The sequence below is a fragment of the Chrysemys picta genome, chromosome 10 (genome assembly GCF_011386835.1).
Source record: "Chrysemys picta bellii isolate R12L10 chromosome 10, ASM1138683v2, whole genome shotgun sequence".
NCBI classification, from domain to species: Eukaryota; Metazoa; Chordata; order Testudines; family Emydidae; genus Chrysemys; species Chrysemys picta.
This window is the reverse complement of record NC_088800.1, coordinates 5676729-5691327: the sequence shown is the minus strand read 5'-3', so window position 1 is coordinate 5691327 and position 14599 is coordinate 5676729.

Here is a 14599-nt window from a genome sequence, read left to right as displayed (position 1 = left end):
GCTCTTTTAATAAAGCCCCTGCGTGAGCACATTTGTCCGCGAAGCAAGCCAGCGCCTCACCTAAACTTTTCACCTAGAAACTCCACTGCAGGTCATATTACTGGGACAAATAACCAGGAAGAGAGGTAGATAGGAGCAGTGGTGAGCTGGAGCCAGTTCGCACCAGTTTGCAAGAACTGGTTGTTAAATTTAGAAGCCGGTGTAGAACCAGTCCTAAAGGGGCGGGCGGGTGGGTGAGCAAATTCTGGTTCACGGACCGTCCTGCCCGACCCGCTGGAGCTCCCACTGGGGAGGCTCCCCCGGCCCCTCCCCCATTCCCCACCCCCTCACAGAGCTCCAGCACACCACGCTGCCGGTGCCAGTGCTCTGGGCAGTTCTGCGGCTCCTGCCACTTTGAGCGGCATGGTAAAGGGGTGGGGCTGCAAGCTCCAGCGACCGCGTGGGATCCTTACTCAGCAGAATGGTAAGGGGGGGCCGGGCCAGGGCTGGGAGGAGGGGTTGGATAAGGGGCAGGGACCAGTTGGAGGGGACAGAGGCTCGGGGGGGGGCACGGTCAGGGGACGGGGAAGGGGAGGGGTTTTGTGGGCGTGAGCTCCGGGGGTCTGTCGGCAGGACCGGCTCTAGCTTTTTTGCTGCCCCAAGCGCCGCCACCCCCGCCGAGTGCCACACTGCCCCCCCCGCCGAGCACCGCCGGAAACCCCCCCCAGAGCGCCGCCCCCCCGCGCAGTCCCCCCGCCGAGCGCCACGCGCTGGAGCCCACCCCCCCCTCCAGCGCCGCGCCCGCGCCACACCCCCACCGAGTGCCGCGCGCCAGAATCCCCCCCCCCCCGCGCGGAATGCTGCACCGCACTCCCCCCCACCGCCCCTTACCAGGTGCCGCCCCAAGCATGTGCTTGGGTGCCTGGAGCCGGCCCTGTCTGTCGGGGTGGTGGTGGATGGGGTCGGGGCAGTCAGGGAACAAGGAGCGGGGCGAGTTGGGTAGGGGGTGATCAGGGGACAAGGAGTGGGGGAGGGGTTGATGGGTTGTGGGTTCTGAGAGGGGCAGTCGGGGGCAGGATGTGGATTGGGGTCAGGTGGGGGGGGGGGGAGAAAAAAAGATAGGCACGTGGGGCTTGTACTCACCGCACGGTTCCCTACCGGGTCTTCAGTGGCGGAGGGTTCACTTGCTCCGGGTGAAGTACCTGCCGCCGAAATGCCGCCGAAAACCCGGAGCGAGTGAAGACCCCTCCCGCCGCTGAAGTGCCACCGAGGACCTAGTAGGGAACCGGTTCTTAGGATTTTGGGAGCTCATCACTGGATAGGAGAAGAATACATCGGGGAGGATAAAAGGAGATATATGTTTTAACATATAGAAAACATTAATATCTTTATAGAAAGGATCTTTCTTCTTTACATTCGCATTGCCTAAAACCTGTACTGAATGAAGCTGACTTGAAAAACATACAGACCAAAACAACAACAAAAACAACCCCCCACCCCAAAGTACAGAATGGAATCATGGACTTTTAGGAGCATAAATAGTTTCAGAAATGAAACTGTCAACTGAGATGCCACCACAAACCAAGTTATTTTAATATTCAAACTGCTGCAACAACTATGGATTTTAACTTTCTCAGGTTTTTATTTTTTGTAAACTATTTGACCTACAGGGATGCATTTAGTTGGAGACTGGAGTGGGGAGACAGTAGCAGAGAAGCAGACATACATAGATGAAGGAGGAAGGGGAACAAAGGAGGAATATTAAAATCCGAGGAGGAAACCGAGGACTGGAGATAGAGAGAGGGAAAAGGGAAGGTGGTGAGTTAAACTGGAAAAACTATGTAGGGATCAGTTTCTGGCAAAGATTCTAGTCTAGGTCTACTAAGGACAATCAAAGACTCTCCTGTACTACTTTGCATGTCTCTTGAGACGTAGCCAGTTGGCCATTGCTCAGTAGCACCTTAACCTTCCATTCCATCACCGCCTCTCCTTACTCTCTCGCCATCATAAGTCATGGTACCGTGTCTCCGCTCCTGCCTTCCCAAGCTGCATGCAGAGGAGAAACTTTCTCTTACCCAGAGTCGCAGTGGCTCAGCCTAGCACCTGGAATGCTGCTTGTCACTCTTGCCTGCTGTGCTCTGCATTTCCCCAGCAACACAACTCCCACATTCAGGAAATGGGAGCAGGGCTAAGGAAAGAGAAAACCAGTCAGAAAAACAAGCATGAAAGATAAATGTGTTTTTAATAGCAGAACCCCCAGTTGGATTTATTTGTGCAGGTTTATATTTGGTGGCCTGTTAAATCAGCACTTCTGTGATGGCCCCATCAGTTTCTCCAGAATATCAACTTCCATTTAAAAAAAAAAAAAAAAACTACATTTTTTACAGTTATAAAGAATGCAGTGCTCCCTTGTTGCTGCCTACATTATAATAATATGCAGTCTTAGGGAACCTGGTGACAACATGGTAGTCTCCAGATACAGTTAAAAGAGAGGCCCAGATTATTCCCTTAAGGTCCATGTGTAACAGGATGGGGGATGCTGCTGCTGCATTATTGTTATTACACTTCCCTTCTTCCTGCATTTCAGCTTAACTCTTTGCTGAAGCATTACACAGAGTTCAACTTTAGGGCTATTGTACGTAACCCCCCGATTAACACGTGTTAATAGTTTCCAGTCAACTTCAAAGAGAGAGTAACCTACAGTTTCTTAGTAAAACAAATATTTAATGCACACAGAAATTATAAATATAAAACATTTTAAATAGTACTTGGAATACTATAAATAACATATAAACAAACGGTATTAGACAGTGTGTCTCATAAGACTTCCCCACTTTGTTACTATTACATATATTCATTTATATAGTCACACATCAACACATATTCCCCTCTGATCTTATCTCAAAGATGATTTCTCAGTTTTTAATAGCATGACTATAATATGTCACCAGGAATCTTTAGAGCTTGAAAAGAAGGTCAGCATCTCAGCCCTTTCAAACACTTCAGAATCCCGTCAGCAAAGACACAGTTTGGGGATCACCACAGATAGCAGCATTCCAGCCCTCCGTTGCTGGTGAAAGAGAAATTTGTAGCCTGTATCCAGAGTGGCACAGGAATTGAGGTCAGCATGTAAAATATCCTTTCCCTAGGACCTAGATCTCTACAAGACTTTCACTCTACATCTTCTCACCATATGCCCAGCTAAATCAGGCAGGACTTTACAGATTCTGACCTCACGCAGTACTGTCCCTGTTCTCTCTCTCCGTGAGACAGACACCTAGTTTAAAGCCATTAGCCATGGGAGGCAGGTAGCATAGGCAGGGGAAGGCTGTGCCTCTCCAAAGACCCTGGCGTGGCCCTGCATGGAAGGCCCCCGCTTGCTTGCCCTAACCCGATTCCTCCTTGGCACCAGCACTGGCAGGCTGGTCATCTTCAAGGAAGCATGCTGGGGCCAGGGTTAGGGAGGCCACGGCTGGCCTGCAGCCAGGACTTGGGTGGCAGGGACCTCCCAGCGCTGGAGGGGCTGCCCACCCTGTGCTTGGGGATGCTGCGGGGGCAGGCCACGTGCTGCAGGCCCGCCCAGCACTCGGAGGGCCACGCGCCGCCTGCCTGGTGCTTGAGGGGCTGTGCACTGCCCACCTGGTGCCAGGGGCTGCGCACTGCCCATCTGGGACAGTGTGTTTCCCGCCTGGTGCACTGGGGGGAGACTGGGCTCTGGCAGCACCTCGGGCGGGAGGGGCGGGGACTAGCCTTCCCGAGTTGGTGTGTCACCCCCCACCCATGCCATTAGCTAATAGCTAAAAGTAAATACCACAGTCTCCGTAACCTCTAGGGCAGTGATTCTCAGCCTGTGGCCCAATCAGTTTTAAGCAAAAATAAAGACTAGTGTCCAACAGAAAAAATGTCTGATCCTGGAGATATGACAGGTTTTAGTTGCCTTTCATTGGACATCTCCATTTCAAAAAGGCCATGGTAAGAAGAAGTGTGTTAACTGAACCTGTCTTTAAGAGAGAGTTCAGCTACTGGGGGTTAAACATGCTTTCCCTGGTCAGCAAGGGCTAGGTCATGTGAAAACCATTTTAGAAAACCATTTTTAAACCAAGGATCAAATTCTCCTCTTCTCTCATTGTGGTGCAACAGTGAGAGGAGTTAGAGGAGTTGAACCAGTGTAACTGGAGGAGAATTTGGGCCTAAATTTCTAGTCCAGAAAACATGCCAAGAAACACAGGGCCCTGTGTGTTACTCCCGTTATCTATCAATGCCACAAGCAGCTAATCCAAGCAGCTAATGCTGTTAATTTAACAGATTTTGGGTGGTTTATCAAACTACATACATATAGATATTAGTATACTTCTCTCATTCTCATTACCCTTGTCTAATGCCATCTTTATGTCATTTCTCCCCATATAAGTCACGTTTTACCTAATCTGTGGCCTGATTCAACTTCCATTGACTTCAATAGGAGTTAGATCGAGTCCCAAGGCTGTAAAAGGTTTGGGACAAGGGCTATCATTTGATCTGTCAGCAAAGTACCATACACCACTGCCATTATATAAATTAATTTGCTCCTTAAATAAATTAATTAAATAGATATAAAGGAATATATGTTGTCGTTTGTAACTATATAGCAGTACTCAAATGCATTGTTGGTGCAACACCCTTGAAGTCAACAATGTAATACCATAGATGAATTTAGTTCCTTGTTACACATGTGAGTACAGTATTACTATACCAATATACAGCTGAATTTGGTACATTGTTCTACGAATTGTTACAAGGAGAGCATTTGGCTAAGTGGTTAGTATTTTATCAAAAATTGCACAAACCCAGCTTAACCCACACACACACCTTTTTTTGGATTGCAGGCTGAACTATATTATTTTCCAAATTTGCTCTCAGGCTGAGCTATTGATAGCAGGAAATGAAGTCTGTGGTTTACAGCCAAGGGCGATGAACCAAAAGGATGAATACGTGGCTCTAGTCCTGGCTGAGACAGTCAGAGTGTGACCTCAGTCAAGGCATTTGACCTTCTTGTGCCTTAGTCCGATCAATGGTAAACTTGGCTAAGAAGCAAGCCCTTGCTGAAAAGCACTCGTGTCTGAGCTCAGATTGTATAAGTAAATACATTTTTTAAAAATGCAAGTTGAATGACACAGGTCATTCTTGGTCAGAGTTATCACCTCCTAGAAATCATGCAGCTGCTCACAGAACTTTAACTCTCAAGCATTGGTATTATAAGACATCAGTACAGCACGGTTTAACTACAACACAAAGTTTAGTCTGTATTTTAACACTTTTTCTTCAGAAACTATAATAAACAAAGAATAATATTGTGGGCACATACACTACGGCTGCTGTGACTTGCTTTTATTAAAGGAAGTGTTACAACTTATTATTTTCCAATGGACCTTAAATCAATTTTCAGTCTAAATTTATATAACTCTATAAATTAAGGCATAAAGTCTTGACTGTCATCCTGAAATTACTTCTTTTCTCACCTCCATTTCAAAGTCTACTCCTCCACATTCTCATGAAATAAGTTAAAGTATAAGAATAGCATGCAAAGAAGGCCAGCAGGTCCAGTGACAATCCCCTGAATAAAACTGTCATTGGTATGCATCAAGCTATAGAATAAATGATTGCTTAGTCAAGGCTGTAACCCCACCATAATGCCTGCTGCCAATGACTGAAGTAACACAGTGGAGGAGGCGGATCTCACCCATTTTGGTGGTAATTATCAAGCAGTGCTGGGGTGGGCTATGAAGCAAATCCTTAGGGATTAAGAGAACTGGTAGGGGAGAGTCCCTGGTCATCTTCTCCTTGCTCCCCGGAAGTCATGGTGGTAGAAAGCATGGTAGGCAAAAGAATTCTGAACAAACATCCTGCTTCTACTCATACATGCAGAGGAAATGGTGGCACTTCATATTCAGGGCTCTTAATATGGGGAAACAAGGAAAACAATATAGCTACTTCATTTTGTTTTTCTATCTGATGATGTGAGCCCTCCCATTACCAGCTGGAGGATCTTCTCTCTAGTAGCAGTTAGAGGAGGCACTATAGAGCTCCTGGAGGCCACAAAGAGTGAGTACCCTCCCTCTGCTTTTAGCAATGGATAATGAGCTGAGTTCCCTCACTTGAAGTCCTTTCTGCCACCTGCAAAATTGGCAAATAATTATGTAATTGAATAGGTGTTTTCAGCTGTTTACATATTACACTCATTACACTAAATTCATCCCTGATGTCACTCAAATGGTTGTAAAGAAGGGGCACCAGGTAGAAGTTGGGTCATCATAGGATTGCTCCTTTTTTCAATAGCTAATGTCTACAATATTAATCATAACAGTACTATATAACATTTACAAGGAGAACCTTATGGCAAGGACAGACACTTATTAATAAGGCATTCAGCACCACAGTATATTACTTAGTAGAGTTGGGTGAATACTGCAGTATATTTTCCATAGATATTCATTTTATTTTTTAAATTAATTTGCTTTGACTAGGTTTACACCCCCCCCTTTGTGAATACTTTACTGAATGAAATTCTATAATGGGAATGAACATGAAAAACATATTTGAAGTTTGAACGTTTGCCAAACATGAACTTCAAATTTCATAACCAAACAACAACAGTACAAACGTAAGTGCATGAATTTTACACTGGATTCTGCCATTCAAAATCTGCATTGTTGGTCAGTTTCATAAATTATCCAATTAGGGAACAGAAACACCACCACATGACTATGGAACCAATCAACATAGGCTGAAATGTGATTGTGTGCAATTAACTGTTCCCAGATGATCTGCAGACCCAGAATTATTCACTGAAAACAATCATGAATAATTCTGAATAATTAATACATTTTAGAAAGATGCAATTTTTCTTTGAAAAAAATTCACAAACAAAAAGAGAAGCAAAATTCTTAGACTAAATTGCTTAATCTGAATTATTTGCCCAGATCTATTAGACAGTTTACTTGCAGGTGTGACTACAGTATTGTTATGGTTAAAAAAGCTTCCCTCATGCACTCCTTGTGAGTAAGAACCATGTACCAAAGATGAATGACGGTCAACCTAAGGATCCATAAAAAGATACGCTCTAGTTAAAACAAGAATTAATGCAGGGAAGTCCTATGGCTGGTGTTATCATAGAGAAAATCAGACTAGATGATCACAATGGTTCCTTTGCACTTCTATAACACCTTTCATGAAAGGATCTTTAAAGTGTCTTTAAAATGTTAATTTTCAAAACATGACTTTATTTACATAAGTAGTATAGTCTTTATTTGATAAACAGTCATCTTAGGTATAAGCAAGTTAAGCACTTTGACCAAAAGTCCTAACAAGTCACTGGGCAGAGCTAGGAATAGAACTCATGAGAGCTCCCAATCAGTCCCCTTCTCTGATCACTAGACCATAACAGCATGCCTGACTGACCATCCACATATTACATGTCATTACTGTGAAAATGTCTTACAATTTCAAATATGTACAATTAGAATTGTTTGTTCAATTAACTGTTCAGAAGAGGTGCTCTAATCTACTGCAATAAGTGAACATCCTCACAGTGAACATATTAACTAGCATAACTAATATAACATATGATGTTGTTTAGATAGGTGGAAGACCTATAGTAATTCTCAGGGTAGTTAAATAACACCAAGAAGGATTCTTGGAGCATTACTCATTTAAGTAGACCTTATTTGCACACTGTCCTTGAAATCAGCATGCATTAGAACTGCAGGGTTGCATCAGTAATATTAAGCTCCATTATAAGATTTGGTTGCTTGAGCTAAGAAGAGAACTGCAGAGACTCAAATTCCGATTCTGTAAACACTTACCAGATGACACAGGCTTTTTCATGTGAGTAGTCCCCTTGACTTCAAAGTTTGAGTCAGACTACTCAAAGGAATTGTTGCAGAATCAAGTCCTTAGCCTTTGAGAGGGAAAAAAACAGCATGATTTTTTCTCCTTTAGTTTCAATGCACATCTCTGAGCCTTCAAGGAAAACTCTTCCTATCTAATTTCTACAGCAAATGACAACTGAAAAGAGTTCAGTGGAGGTCGACTGCCACTCATTTAATTTCTCATGTTAGGAGGCTAAGAAAGAATTCATCAGTTTTACCCAGGAATTACATCTTGAGATTTTGAAAGAGAGGGCAAAAAAAAGTCATCCTTGCAGTTCTGTTTTCTATTTATTTTTATTTATTTATAAATAAATATTCCTTGGAGGAAAAAGTTCTACAGTAATGACTCCAAACTTGGACTAAATATGCTATAGGGACCAATCCCAATTTGGTGGGGATGAACTGGATGACCTAATAGGTCTTTTCCATCTGACTTCTATTATTCTGTTAACTTTATAAGCTAAAATGGCATTACTACAGGATTTGAGGCTCATGTAAGCATTATTTCAATGTAAAAGTTACAAGCTTGCACCCCTATTCAGATCAAACACATATTGAGAGTTTTGCCTGATTAAGGGCTACAAAATTGGGCCCAAATAACTAAATTCTTTCCACAATGTCTACATTTGTTTGATTAGATCTTATGAAAAAGCATCTAATACCCCTCAAACTAAAATCACCTGTGAATGATGCCGCTCCTTATCTTTAAATCAGCTACAGTTTAGTGGTTTTGGTGACAGAATAAACACTGCCATTCCTTTTTAAATTAATATTTGATTTTAATATGCATAAAATATCAGTTAATACAATAATAAAACATTGGAATGAGCTCACTGGAGATATATAATATTAAGTGAAACAAAATATTGTACAACTTTGTGATTTAATGATGTAACACACACTTCAAAATTTCATCCAGAGATGAAAGCGGGTAGGGAATAATGTACATAACATACCAAAAATGAGGAATTGTAGAAAATAAATTACTTTTATGCTTCCAATAATTTTAAACATCTAGTCATGTAGTTTCATTCTCTCCTGCCATGCTTGAAGAGATCTGCAGCGTTGGTTTTTATTATTGTGTTACAAAGCAGCATTTTGTTTCTAGTTTGTTAGTTTATTTTGGAGAAGAAATTGCTTTGGTGTTGTTACAAGCAACTGGAAGTGGTTTAATCACAGCAGCTGAAAGGCTGAATTTTAAACTGGGGACACACAAGTTAGCATTACCATCCAAAATCAATGAAATAGTGACTCCTAGTGGCGATAAAGGGAAATTGCACCCTGAACACTAATAAGCAGGCTCATTACAGCGGGGAAATCCTGCTGAGAAAATTAGAAGCATAGCAATGCGTGATCACAAAATAATTTTCCTTTTTTAAAAAATAAATAAGTCTGAAGATGCTTCTTTCTAAAGCTGTGCAAAATATTAAACTGAAATATACAATGGACCTAAAATAAAACCTTAGTTTGAGTTCAATCTACATTTGAAACCAGCACTGCTTTGTTAGAACTTTTTGTGTGCATGACTGTGAACTATCCACAGAAGTTTTCTACAAACTGTTTATTGCCCTATCTGGGTATCTGTAAGCACTTTGATGCTATTCATCATGGTGTATTTCAAGTTGGTGCCAGGGTATTTGAGAAAGGTCACATGTAGTATTTCTCTCTTGGTCTCTGCTTGGCTGAGCGTCTTCCAATTTAACAGGAGCATCCTCTGACCAGAGGCCATTTTCAGTTGGTTTTTCAGTGAGAGAGGTTGAATTTCAGCTGAATTCTCTGATTTAGTTGGAGAATTCAGGAAAAAAAATGCATTTTCCTCCTAGCTTTTTGTTTATGTCTGACTCCAGCAGGCCTAATATGTGGTTACTTTCTTTCATTGCCTGAGTTTGTCACACCTATCTGATTATTATGTTATATTCTGACTCTCACATCATGTTGTATCGTGTCATCATCAGAAACTTCCCTGCCCCCAAAAGAGAGTCAGAAACAATGACAGCAATAAATGATGCCTCTGTATGCAAAGCAGCAGGGGATTCTTCCCAAACAGGCAATATTATCAGGGGACTGTAGTTGAATGTGGGAGAGGTTGAGTAGGTGCAGGGGTCATTTAGCTTCCTTAGTACTGACCACCTCCTCATCAGGCAGGTCTCCCTTCAAACTCAGAGAGTTGCTGCCCAAAATGTGCTTGTGACATCTGCTACTGGTTTGAGACAGGAGTAATACAATAACATATCACCTTATAAAAGAGCTGAGGAAGCTGATATGGAGGCCATGAGTGAGGCAGATAGGAGGAGCATAGGCTACCAACACTGATGAACAGGGATGAAAGAACTTCAGTGCCCAGGAGGCACTTAATTTACCATACAGCAACTACAAAAGGAGGATCCTTACAGATTTATTTTCCAATACAGCAACATGGCTGAGAAGGGGTCTTGACGGGGCCTGAGACATCCCCAATACCAGGCCCACATGCCATACTAGGGGTGGGTTTCTTGAAAGACCTGAGTTCTTATCCTTAGCGTGCGGAGCTGATCAGAGAGCCAAAGATCAGAGGTGAGATGAGGGCACTCCCTGCGGAGCAGGGCTAAGCAAAGGGTTGCCTAGGACAACAGTGTGACACCTATCTCCTCTATTTGCTTCTCCATAGGGAGTTCAGGGCTTAGCAGGGTCCTGAAACCCTCCAGTTGTAATCTTCATGAATGTGGATTTATACTAAATGTGGGCATTGTCCACTTAAGTAGAAAGCTCCTTCCAGGAGAGACTACAGAATGAGATAAGAGCATGTTCTAAGTCAGTTGACCCCAGCTTGATTTGGAGTGAGTGGAATAATCCTGACTGAATACAATCCCCTGACCTTCAACCATCAGGCTCCTATGCATCCGAAGAAGTGGGCTGTAGTCCACGAAAGCTTATGCTCTAATAAATTTGTTAGTCTCTAAGGTGCCACAAGTCCTCCTGTTCTTCTTTTTGCGGATACAGACTAACACGGCTGCTACTCTGAAACCTATGTATATTGTGGCTACTGTTGGCAAAGGCTGGAGGTTTGAAGTCTTCTGTAACCCAGGATCACGTGTTTCAATACTTCTCACAAGTAAGGGCACGGAGTTCTGGTTGGGGAATGAAACAATAACCAATGGAGTCAGTGGATACTGACCCGTTATACATTACCTTACATTACCACCCAGGTCATGTGATTGAGACAGGACATAAAGTTAGTTTCTCTTACCAGTACTTCTCATGGTACTCTGTATGACAGGGGCCAACTCTTTTAAAGACAGTTGATATTAGCAACCAGCGCACTACCTGGGGAGATACTGTGCATTGTGTCTTTGGTAACATACTGGTTCAAGGATTTGGCTATTAATCCTGAGGCAATCCTAGAAATGGCTGCCACTGGATCCCATGCTACAGCACTATGGAGATGGTTTTTACTGAGCCAGTGCAGGCTGTGAGAGTGATTCTTCAACAGAAGAGACCGTGCCTACAGAGTCCTAAGTGGCTGCAAGCACCTGTTGAATAATGGTAGTTGCTCCAAAGTGATTTTAAAGACTGGAAGAACAAAGAGTAGAGTGGTGCCAGGAGGAAACCAAACTTTGCAGCCTATCACCCCAATGACTGAATTTCTCAAGAGAACAATGGACTTTGTATATAAAGACAGAAAGACTCCTGCTAATGAAAGCTGTGCTGAAGTAACCAGACTCTCAGAAACCACCTTCTGTTTGTGCTACATTCTCATAGTTGTTCTAGTGATGGTTCGGGAAAAAGTGCTTAAAAAGGTATGCAACTACATCATGTGGCTGCTTCCCACACTTATTAATGTTAGTTGTTTTTTTAACATTATCTGTGCTCAAAGGAAAACCTATACACCCCTATAAACATATTACATTATATGATTTGTGCTGGCAGGGATTAGGGGAGTGCAGCACACTCTGACCACACTGACAGCCCTGGAAAATTCACTATGTTGGAAATGCCAGAAGTGGATGGCATAAAACCAGTTATGTGACATGTGGGGAGTCCCCTTTGCAGGAATAATTCCCATCGGCCGCTTTTCCAGAGCAGTGTAAATATGACTTAGTGTAAGGTAGGATTTGACTCCATTATATCAATAGAGACCTGGTTTTAAACAGATGCAACTGCATTAAATTAAATGGATGAGCACTTGTTTACACCTGGTTTTGATTTAAAGCCCATGTCTGTATTGAGTTCTGCCCCATTTCCATATATTGATTTACCTAATAATGACCTTCAGAACACATTGGTGCTTCTTTGGTCTCTCCAGTCATATAAGTTATATAGTGTAGATAGGTGGGAAAAGGTATCCAATTAATTTTTTTGTGTGCTTTTCAGCAATTTGTCTATAGAATGGAGCTCTGTCCCAAGTGAAACTAAGGCAATGCTGGAATTTTTCAATGACCTGAAGTTTTTCTTTGGCACGCAGGACACTGAGTGACTACAATCAATATGTACCACACTGAATAGTTGATAAATTGGAATGTGTTCAGAGAAGAGCCATGAGAATGATTAGAGGATTAGAAAATATGCCTTACCGTGATAGACTCAAAGAGTTGAATCTATTTAGCTTAATAAAGAGAATGTTAAGGGGTGACTTGATTACAGTCTTTTAGTGTCTACATGGGGAAACAAATATGTAATAACAGGCTCTTCAATCTAGCAGAGAAAAGTATAACATGATTCAATGGGTGGAAATTGAAGCTAGACAATTTCAGACTAGAAATAAGGCATACATTTTTGACAATGAGGGTAATTAACCATAGGAACAACTGATCAGGGATTGTAGTGGATTCTCCATCACTGACTATTTTTAAATCAAGAGTAGATGTTTTCTAAAAGATAAAGACATATGGACTGCATGGTACAGGAGGTCAGACTAGATGGCCTTGGAATCTATGAGTTTCCACACTTCTTCCCTCCACCTGCTTTTGTAAATAGACAGAATTCTCGGGAGGATTGCACTTCCCAAAATAGGCAAGAGCAAACACATTACTGAACTTTAAAATACAAATGCCTCTGACTCATCTGAAAGAACAGTTTCTCTAGCCCATAGTGGCATTGTCCAGCTAGAATAATTCTGTGGGGAGACAGAAACATTGAGCTATTTCCTTTTGATCTGTCCAATCTCATATTTGACAGGCATGTTAGAGGAAAAGTTCAATGACAATTTGTTTCTGACTATTCTGGGTGAAGGCTGAACCTATGCTGTACTCTGCTTTTATTCTTTGTCTCAGCAGTTATGCAGAAATCTTATAAAGCTTTCTTTTGGAATTCGCTAGCACCTGATCATACAAAGCAGTTAAGGATGCTCCTGCTATCCTGCATCTACAATTCTGTGGGTCTCTTTGCATCCATCAACCTCATCTTGTGAAAATTTCATGACATTTAGAAAATCAGTTCCGAGTTAAGTTAGAAGTGCTGTCTCTGTTTGATCTCAATAGGCCAAATCCATCACTGGAGTGAGTGCAGCTCCCATGGGCTTCAGTGGTTCAATTCCAAGACTGAATTTGGCTCACATTTTATTTTTTTCTCACTTGAAAAACAACAGCAGCAACAAGAAGTGAAGATTCCATTTGTCTCTGCTGATTGGGATGTCTGAAATAAATCTGTGTCTTCCCAGCAACATCAACATTGCACTAACTTAGACCAAAGGTCCTGCAGTTCACACTGTGAGGCGAAATTGAAGCAAATGATCTCAGTCACTTTCATTTGATTAACCCTTCATTTTATTACAATAATTGAATGACACTAACTAAACGTCATGTCCATGCTGGCATAACTGATCACCATCCACTGTACCTCAAACAGAACTTCTCATCTTCCCTCCCAAATGCTCTCCTCTTCTATCCTGCTCTATGACCACAGACAGCTCCACCTTCCTTCCCATTACACGGGGTTACAACCTCAGTGTCATATCATGGAGAATAAGTCCATCAATGGCTATTAGCCAAGATGGTCAGGGATGCAATCCCATGCTCTAGGTGTCCCTAAGCCTCTGACTGCCAGATGCTGGGACTGGATGACAGGGGATGGATTAATTGACAATTGACCTGTTCTATTCATTCCCTCTGAAGCATCTGATGTTGGCCACTGTCATAAGACAGCATGCTGGGCTACATGGACCATTGGTCTGACCCAGTTTGGCCGTTCTTATATTGGCCTCAGTTCTCCTTCTCCCCTTACATCCAGCTTTGGTTGCTTCTTCCTCCATAACATTTCTAAATGTCATCCTTCCCACTACATAGACTGCTAAAACACATGTCCATACCTTGATTGTCTCTCACTAAGCTACTACAGAGTTGCCTCTTCCTGGTATATTGGAAGGTTTGGCCTTCCCAAATCAGAGCGTATATAACAGCTAGGTGGTATTATTAAATTCCTAACTGCACGTCAAAAAGCATAGGGGCAGGATTCTGTGAGCACTGCATCATCCTGGAGCTAATGATTGAGGTGCTGGAGCTTTTACCACTTCTAACCACAGTGAAAACTTCTGTTTGCATCTCTCTCAGCTTTTGTGATGGGACATATAAACCCCTTCAAGTCTCTGACCTTCGGTGTCTCCCCTCACTGCAGATGCTTTAGTGGAATGCAACTGAAAGGACTTAATACTACAAGCAATAATAAAGGAGAAGAGTGTTTTGGAAGTTAGGAAAGTCAGCCTGCTACAGGTAGGAGACACACCTAGGGTATGTCTACAT